Source organism: Ursus arctos, unplaced genomic scaffold (genome assembly GCF_023065955.2).
Source record: "Ursus arctos isolate Adak ecotype North America unplaced genomic scaffold, UrsArc2.0 scaffold_13, whole genome shotgun sequence".
In the NCBI taxonomy this organism is placed as follows: domain Eukaryota; kingdom Metazoa; phylum Chordata; class Mammalia; order Carnivora; family Ursidae; genus Ursus; species Ursus arctos.
In genome coordinates, this window is record NW_026622797.1 from 51961058 (window position 1) to 51970300 (window position 9243).

The window sequence follows — 9243 nt, forward strand, 5'->3', positions numbered from 1 at the left end:
GCCCTTGGGTTCAGGGAACAAGTAAAAAGAGGCAGTGCAGAAGGATAGAGTAGGCAAGAAAGGTAATTCCTCCTTTTCTTCCCTTGCAGATGCCTCTATTAATTATATTTCACAAGGGGTTAGTGTTCCCCAAAATGTGCCCTTCTTCACAGTTCCTGTTTTCTGGTTAGCAAACATTTGTTTTATCTTTAAATCTATTAAAAATTAGTTCTGCAGCCTTGGCTACGTCACCTGTCTAGTCTTACAGATTTCACAATACTTCTCAAATTTTTAAATGCATGCCAACATGGAAATTATCCAACAGATACATTTGCACATGTGTGAATGACACATACATAAGGTTATTCATTAGAAACAGATTGGAAGCAACGTAAAAATCCATCACTACAAGACTGTTCAAATAAATTATACATTTATACAATCAGATATTATGAAAATGTAAGAAAGAGGACGGTCACTACCTACTGATATGAAAGATCCCCAGAATATATCACTAAATGAAAAAAGGCTAGGTTCAGAACAACATATTTATGTGAAAAGGAAGAAAACAGTGTGTAGCTATGTATGCTTGTATAAGCATACAATCTCTCTGGGGGGATATATAGGAAATAAGGCAATTGCCTCCAGGAAGGGAACCTGGGTAGCTGGGGGTGAGATGTGGAGGGGGGTTGCATTCTGTGTATCTTTATGTGCCTTAAAAAATGTATTTTTAAGTAAACTCTATGCCCAATGTAGGTTTTGAACTCATGGCCTTGAGATCAAGAATCACTCTACCGATTGAACCAGCCAGGCACCCCGCATGTGCCTTTCGAATTGTGAGTGATGTGAATATTTCAACTATGTAGGAAAGAATAGATTTAACAAAAATGAAACAAATTACCCACGACCGTTTTCTCATCTATGTACTGAGAATCAAATCAAATGATGTGCTTTGAAAAATACAGATATTCTTCACATATAATCTTTACTTTGAGCATTTTAATAATATATGGACACTCTTTAAATTCTCCATGTGCTTCTTAGATTTTGGAGTGCAGAACTGGACATAATACTGAAAGAATGATAATATAAGATAAATATTTGTGAAGCATTTTAGAGTTTATTAGTATAGTACAGCTACTAAATAAAAGAAACTTTATCCTATGCTTCCTACTGCACTTTTTCTCTTCCTGCAGGTCAGGATAATTTTTGCCTGTAATAACTGGTACTTCCTAGCTGCTACAGAAGAGGGTGAAACATGCTCGGGTGGCTGGCGGGGTCCTAATGAGATCAGTGAGGAACTGGTAGAAAACTGCCTCGTCGGGGAAAAGAAGGGAAACAGCTGGAGTATTAAAAAGCGCATGTAACCCACTGAGACACTGGACTGGAAATTCTGTTGTTTAATATTTAGAAGGAAGAAACACTATACTTTACTTTCTGGGAAAAAAAATCCTCTGGGTCCTGTATAACACATTTTAAAAAGTAATAATAAAAGCCAGTTTAGAGGGGTTTCTTGTCCATCCTATAAGAAAGGAGATTTGAAAGGGGGTAGCACAAAGTATCCCAAAGAGATGTGTTAAAAAAGGAACCCCAGCTTTCCACATTCCAAAGGGGTCCCCTGAGACCTTCTACACCTCATTAAATATGTGAACAAGCATGAGACTCAGAACCTCTGTAGGGACTCCTGGCCTTGACCAGGAGAAAAAAATACGACGAGAGATTTTTAGGTCTCTGTGAAGTGGACCACAGTATAACAGAAAATCAAAATAAAGCTCTTTGGGCGCTACCGAGGGAGAAGACAATAAAAGAGGTAAATAAACCCACACTCTCAGTTCAATTTTTTTCTCCTAGGGAAGATTTTTCTTTTCCTGCACAGTTTATGCCAAGAAAATTTCATTTATTTTCAGAATGTCTCCTCTTTCATTCTTCTCTTTCTCTACTCTCTCTACCCCTTCTTCTCTTTTTCCTCGTCCTCTTCTCCTTGTCCTTCTTCTGTATTAGGAGTTGGCATACTTTTTCTGTAAAGGGCCAGAAAGTTAAGTATTTTGGACTTTGTGGACCATGCAGGCTCTGTGGCAACTGCCCAACTGACCTTGTCACATCACAGTGGCCACGGACGATTCAGAAATGAATGGGTGCAGCTGTGTTCCCGTCACCCTTCCTTTACAAAACTACAGGCTGTAGTTTCTCTGCCCCTGTTATATGTTGTGATAGTTTAAATAAAGCTCACAGAAGAGAGGTTGTCATCAGTAAGTGTTTGGGACAACAGGTAGCTAGCTATCTGGAAGAAAATAAATAGGCATCCATGCCTCACACTTCCTGAAAAAGATCAAAGATTTAAATGCTAAAATAATACACAACACCAATATTAGAACACGGGGAAATTATTTTAACACCTCAAAATAGAAAGGATGAAACCATTCTAACAAAGAAAATTATTTTAAAATGATAGATTCAACTACATTAACATGTTTGCACGAAAACTATAAGCGAAGTCATAAGACAAGTAACAAGCTGGGAAAAATATTTGCAACTCATGTCACAGACAATGGGACAACGTCCTTAACGTATTGGTTTCTATAAATCAATAAGAAAAATAAACAACCATCCGCTAGAAAGATGGGGAAATGCTATCACTAGAATCCACAGAAAAGATAACACAAAGAGTTGTTAAATATTTTTAAAGAAATGTTCTACATTATTCATAATAGAAGGCACACAAATTCAAATTATACTTACATATGAGTTCTCACATATCAGATAGACAAATGTCCTGATATTTGATAAAACATTGGGTTGGTCAGGCATTTTTATATGGTTGGTGATAAATTAGGATGACATCCAGAGAGGGCAATTCGGCAATATCCGGCAAAATTTGAAATAAATGTATTTTTTAACACAACAATTCATTTAAAGGAGTTTAGCCAATAGATATATCTGGGCATATGCAAAATGATGTGTATACAATGTTAGTTATTGGTGTACTTCTTGTAACAGCAAGAAAAGGAAATGACCTAGATGTTCACCCATAGGGGACTTCCTAAATCTATATGGCATAGCCAGAGGGTGGTAGCTTTATAGCTACTGTGGATAAGATAAGAAGCTCCTGGGGTACCTGACTGGCTCAGCTGATAGAGCATGTGACTCTTGATCTCAAGGTCATGAGTTCAAGCCCCATGATGGGTGTAGAGTTTACTTAAAAGAAAAGGAACTGTTTATGTTCTGATATGGACAAATCTTTGAGATATATTATTAGAAAAAAGAAAGCTGGAGGACAGTATGCATGGTGTGCTTCCAATTGTATAAAAGGAGGGCAGAATACGTATTTGTATCTGTTTGCATAAAAAGTCTAGAAGGATAGACAAGAAACTAGTAACAGTGGCTCCCTGTTTGAAGGGAAGGTCAGAATAATCGGGTGGATGAGAGAGGTAAAAAAGGAGACGTCACTGTATGCCTTTTTATTCTTTTTGACTTTTAAACCACTTGACAACATTATTCTTTTTAATATTTAAGGTTTTATTTATTTATTTAATTTGAGAGAGAGCGAGAGTGAGAGAGCACATGCAGGGGGAGCAGCAGGGGGAGCGGCCGAGGCAGAAGCAGACTCCCCACTGTGCAGGGAGCCCAATGCAGGGGGCATATCTTTCCCACCTCTGTAATTTTAGGATTTCTGAAATTCCTTACTAGTACCTAGTGAAACTCCAGTTTAAGGAGGACCATAACCCATGTCAGGCATTAAGTTAAACACTTTCAGACGTTATATTTTTTAATCCTAATGCAAAGCTATGGGATTTACAGAGATGAATAAAATGCAGTCTCTTTCTTCAAAGACCTTTCATTTCAGAATAAAAACCAAGATATATACCGACAGTAGTAAATAAAACAGAGAAGGCCCTGGAGAAGTTTATAGCACAGTACTGTATCAGATGGGATGTCAAGTAATGGTTCTGTTCTTTCCTTTTTTTTTTTTAAAGGTTTTATTTATTTACTTGAGAGAGGTGGGAGAGAGCTTGAGCGGGGGGAAGGGACAGAGGGAGAGGGAGAAGCAGCTACCCCGTTGATCAGGGAGCCTGATGTGGGACTCGATCCCAGGACCCTGGGGATCATGCCCTGAGTGGAAGGCGGATGCTTAACCAACAGAGCCACCCAGGAGCCCCATTTGACATCATTATTATAGTAAAAGAAATAAAGTCAGTTAAGAATCACCCAAATAACTTGGCTTTACACACACACAACTTCTTTGTTACCAGTTTTAGATTCATAGATATTATGGTATTTGGGGTATGTTAATAAAACCTATCGGTATCTAGTAAATCTTGAAAAAATTTTCTACTCATGTTAGATGATTAACTAGCAGGATAAACTGTTTTGTTATATGGTCCATAGCTAATCAGAGTAGACACAAAGAAGATACTTTTATTTGTTAGCCCGGTATTAAGAGGGACTGGGGCTGACTGGGGCAGTGAATTCCTCCACTTGCGGGCTTGTTCAAACACACAAGCACAACAACCTGGGGGCCCACGGTAGGAGGGGGAAAAGCTCTAACTCACTTTCTCTATTTCAATCCTGAGATTCTATAAGCATAGGAAAAAGAGTGATGTGACCACCACACATTTCCTCTCAGTGGAACGGTTCTTCGGAAGGCAGCTAGACTCACCACGAGAGACCAACACAGTGATGTGATTCTTTGAAAAAACAAACAAAAACTTAGAGATTTATCCACTTTAGAAATGAGTTTGAGGATTACAAAGGGGTAACAATGATGGAAGGAGAGCCCAGGATAGCTGCGGATGGAGTAGGCAGTGAGCCAAGCCAGGTTAGGAGGGCGGCCCAACTCCAGAGACACGCAGAGTTTCACATCAAGCTAAACAGCCCTAGTCTTTGAGGGGGACACGGGTGGCGTTTCCCTGGCAGAACACAGCACAGCACAATGCACCACTTTCCAGAACACTACGCAATGTGCAGATGGGAAGCAATTTTTTTTAGGAAATGGCTAGAAATTATTGACATTGATTTTTCAAATCATTCCTGTTTGTTCAGCTGGTGAAACACCTGGTAGCTAATGCTTTCAAGCACTCTAATGAGAAGTGTGCTTCAGCTGGTACTCATGCCCGAGCTGGGTGTAGCATCTAATATGGTAAATTTTTGATGAGAATAATGCTGGATGCAATGCAGTGCTCTCACAGGGAGCGTTTGGAAAGATGACAGGGGTATGGCGAGTGAGTGCTTTGTACCCCCTCCGCTGCCTCCTTTCCTTTCCCTACTCCCATCTCTTTCTTCTTTTTAAAAAGTTGTATCTGTAGGCCTCCTGAAGAACAGATGGACCAGTCTGAGGGGGAAATAATGCAATCGTAGTCCTTAAAAATGTTAAAACTTCATATTGTCATACGTGTTGCTGCTTCTTACAATGCTCTCAGTGTGAGAGCAATGATGATATCCTTTCCTCTGTTGATGCTGAGGGCCAAGCTGATAATCAGAGATGTTAAAGCTCCTTGCAGAGTTGCAATTAGGTATCAGGTGCATTCCATGTAGTCAGGGGGCTAAAAGAGATTTTGAGGGGTTAATGTTACAATTAATTTTCTATGTCAACTTGGCTGGGCCATGGTGTGCAGATATTTGCTTGAACTTTATTCTGGATGATTCTGGGAGGGTGTTTTTGGGGATAAGATTAATATTTAAATCAGTGGACTTTGAGTAGATTGCCCTCCATAATGTGGATGGGCCTTATCCAATCAGGGGAGGGACTTAAGAGAACAAAAACTGACTTCCCTCCTAGGCAAGAAGGAATTCCGTCAGCTGACAGCCGTTGGAGCGGACTTGCAACCTCGGCTCTTCCCTGGGTCTCCAGCCTGCCAGGCTACTCTGCAGAGTTTGGACATGCCAGCCTCCATAAACAGGTGAGCCAATTCCTTAAAATAGATCTCTCTCCACCTACACTGCCTATTGGTTCTGTTTCTCTGGAAAACCCTAACACATTAATCATGCTCTTTTTTATTTTGGTATAAGTATCATTTGAAATTATATAATATCTTGCAAGTGAAACACTTAATGACTTAATTCTGTACTGGGAGAAGTTTAGTCTGTGTTAGCGTCTGTTTCTATTTCCTCAGCTGTAAAATGAGAATGGCGTGATGGAAATTGTTTCTCACCCACTGAAATCCATTCTCTCCTTCTTTGTGCGCCGGTTATCTGACATTTCCCAGCTTCCTGGCAGTCAAGGTGGCCACGTGTCTATGTTCTTTCCAGTGGAATGTGAGTGGAAGGGATGTGTGCCACTTTGGGCTGAGTTCTCAAAGCAGTGGGTGTGCTTCCCCTGCCGCCTTCGCCCTTCTGCCAGGGTGGATCTTTGGGCGCTCACTTGGACAATAAAAATGCCTGAGGGAGTGGGAGAGCTATACAATGGAAGGAACCAGAATCTCTGAATGACTGTGTGGAGCAGAATTGTACCACCAACCTGCCCTGTTCACCTCAACACTGTCAGGTGAATGAGAACTACATTTCTTTACACTTTAAGCTACTGTATTGTTAGTCTCTTAAGAATAGTAGCTTGGCCTTTGCCCCAATTAACACAAAACATTCGTAGCAACGGTCTTGCCTACGTCAAGGGATTTTTGTGAGTATCACGTGAAAGAAAACGGTAAGACTTGGCACAAACATCACACTATCTTTGCTTGGTTATCCAACATGGAGCATCCTCTAGACCTTCACAGAATCTCTGTAAAAGGGGGACGCTGGACTCAGTGATATCTAGGAACTGCCTGGCAATTTCCCTGACTGGAAAGAGACTGCCTTGGGACAAGGAATTGTGTGAGAAATACAAAATGGCTAACAGATTTTGTTAGCTACCACCAAGCACGTCTGGATCTTATTTCTTATTTAGGAACTACCAGGTAACACCAACAGTGGGAAATGAGTGGTTATTGAAAGCATCTGACACATCAGATAAACCTTCATTTTATAACCATTTCGCAAGCTGGTGATGATTCCTGAAGCGCCTATGGGAGCTACAATAAGTTAGATGTCATGAGTTGTCTAGACTCTGCCAGAAAACCCGTTCAGAGTGACAGGATTTATGGTTTCGTACTCCTGTGGGGGCGCAAAATCCACTAGACCACATTAGTGTGGTAAGAGCCAAGTCTTACTCTTAGTGCTTCTTACTTTACACAAAAACACTCCCATTTCCAAAGTACATTACCAAAGTATAATAAATCAGTATATACACATATAAAAAATGTCTTCATAATAGAACAAGTCCACATTTGAAAGATATGAGCAGACGTTAAAAAGAAGAGGCACAGAAAGAAAATCATCAATGGCTTTAAATGATGACTACACATGGCTCAGAACTTTTATTTAATTCTTCTGGGATGAGAAAATGGGATCGTTCCTGCTCCTTCATATGGGCAGTGCCAGGTCTGATGTGCCAGATGAAGTGGTTTATGAGGCCTTTGAAAAGAAATATTTTCACAATCTTATTGACACCGCCTTCATTTGGTTATCAAGACTTAGTTGGAAAGAAAAACCGTTAGGTTTTTTAAGTTCCCATTAGGAAAAGCGATCCATTAGGAAAAACCCCAAGAGGCACTTTCAGATTTGAACAGTGCCCTGGACGGACTGAAATGCAGCCGTGAGTCTAGAATGATGAGAAAGGACATCTTGGAAAAATACGTAAAAATGTATGACTTGTAACAGCTGAGCGTAATGCAAGGCCGTTTCTTTGGAATCATGCACACTACCTATTGACTTAAGCGAGCAAATTCCCAGGGCCTGTTTGTGTCCGACCCTGGCAGCTGCTTCTTCAAGCAATGGTAACAGAAACCCAACAGGAATCATTTTGGCAGGAAAGAAGGATCATCTTAGGTGCTTCATGAGAGAAAAGATCTGAGTCTGTTTGTAACAAGAAGTAAATATTAGCAGTTCAGAGCCCATTTGGGAATTTTCATCATGCTAATAAATGTCAAAGAGAAACATTCTTCCTTTATTATTAGACCTTAGACTAATTTACCCAAATACAAAGTTGTCTTTGTCCAATGAGAAAGAGAAAAATAAAACTAAATGAAGTGAGTAATTAAACAGAGGAAAGAAGAAATTGAGACTGTATTTTACATATGGCTCATGAGGTTCTCTCTGGGCTGAGGAGGATTAACTCTTATGAAGATTTTATGCTGTGGGGAGCTGATGGGATGGGTTTGTGACACATGAGCGAAATGGAGATGAACACGTAGCTCATTCAAACCCTTCCAGTGTCTTGTTCATCATCTTGCTGAAAACGAGGGCATAAGATGAGATACCCTAGCAGAGCTGAGTCCCATAACTCTTTATAGAGAATCACTAAGTCTGTGATGAAATTTCCTTCCTTCCTTCCTTCCTTCCTTCCTTCCTTCCTTCCTTCCTTCCTTCCTTCTTTCCTTCCTTCCTTCCTTCCTTCCAACTTATTTTAGAGAGAAGGAGAGAGAGCGCATGCACGAGTGGGGTGAGGGCAAAGGGAGAGGGAGAGAGAAGGAATCCTCAGACACCTTGCTGAGCATGGAGCCCAATGTGGGGCCTGATCCTGGGACTCTGAGATCATGACCTGAGTAGAAATCAAGGACCAGCCGCTTAACTGACTGACCCAGGTGCCCCTGAAATATGCTTTCATTTGGTCTTGTTTTGTGTTGATTTGATTTTTGTACATTTGAGTCCTTGTTTTAGTCAGGGTTCTCCAGAGAAAGAACCAAACCCCTAGAGTGTGGGTGTGGGTATGGGAATGGGTATGTGGAAGTCTGGTGTATGTATGTGTGTATTGTTAAAAACCACAAGCCCAAAATGGCGTCACTTAGGCCAAGTCACCAAACCGGGGCTTAATACCTAACCTAATTGCACTTCAACCTTCTGACACATAAAATCAGCAATTACACTCACATTATGCAAAAATTGAATGTACTATAATTTTAAGAACTCAGAACATGCTCTGTTGATGACATGGGGCCTTCCATTTGCCCCTAAAACACTTCTTTGTGACATCAGCATCATTATATGACAAGGAGAAATAATGGCAGTTGTGGACAGATCAGACTTTTCACTTACCTGTACTCCCGGAATTGAAATGTTTGATGGATTCTGCCTGGATAGTAAACCGCTTTATATCCTGTGATCCTTTTTTCTGTACCCTCGCCACGGCTGATTGGAGCAGGGTAGCAAGCAAATCCATAGGCTGACCAACAACCTATGACCTGGCATGTCAAGATGAGCTGAGCCCATCAGAATAGAGCATGTGAAACAAGA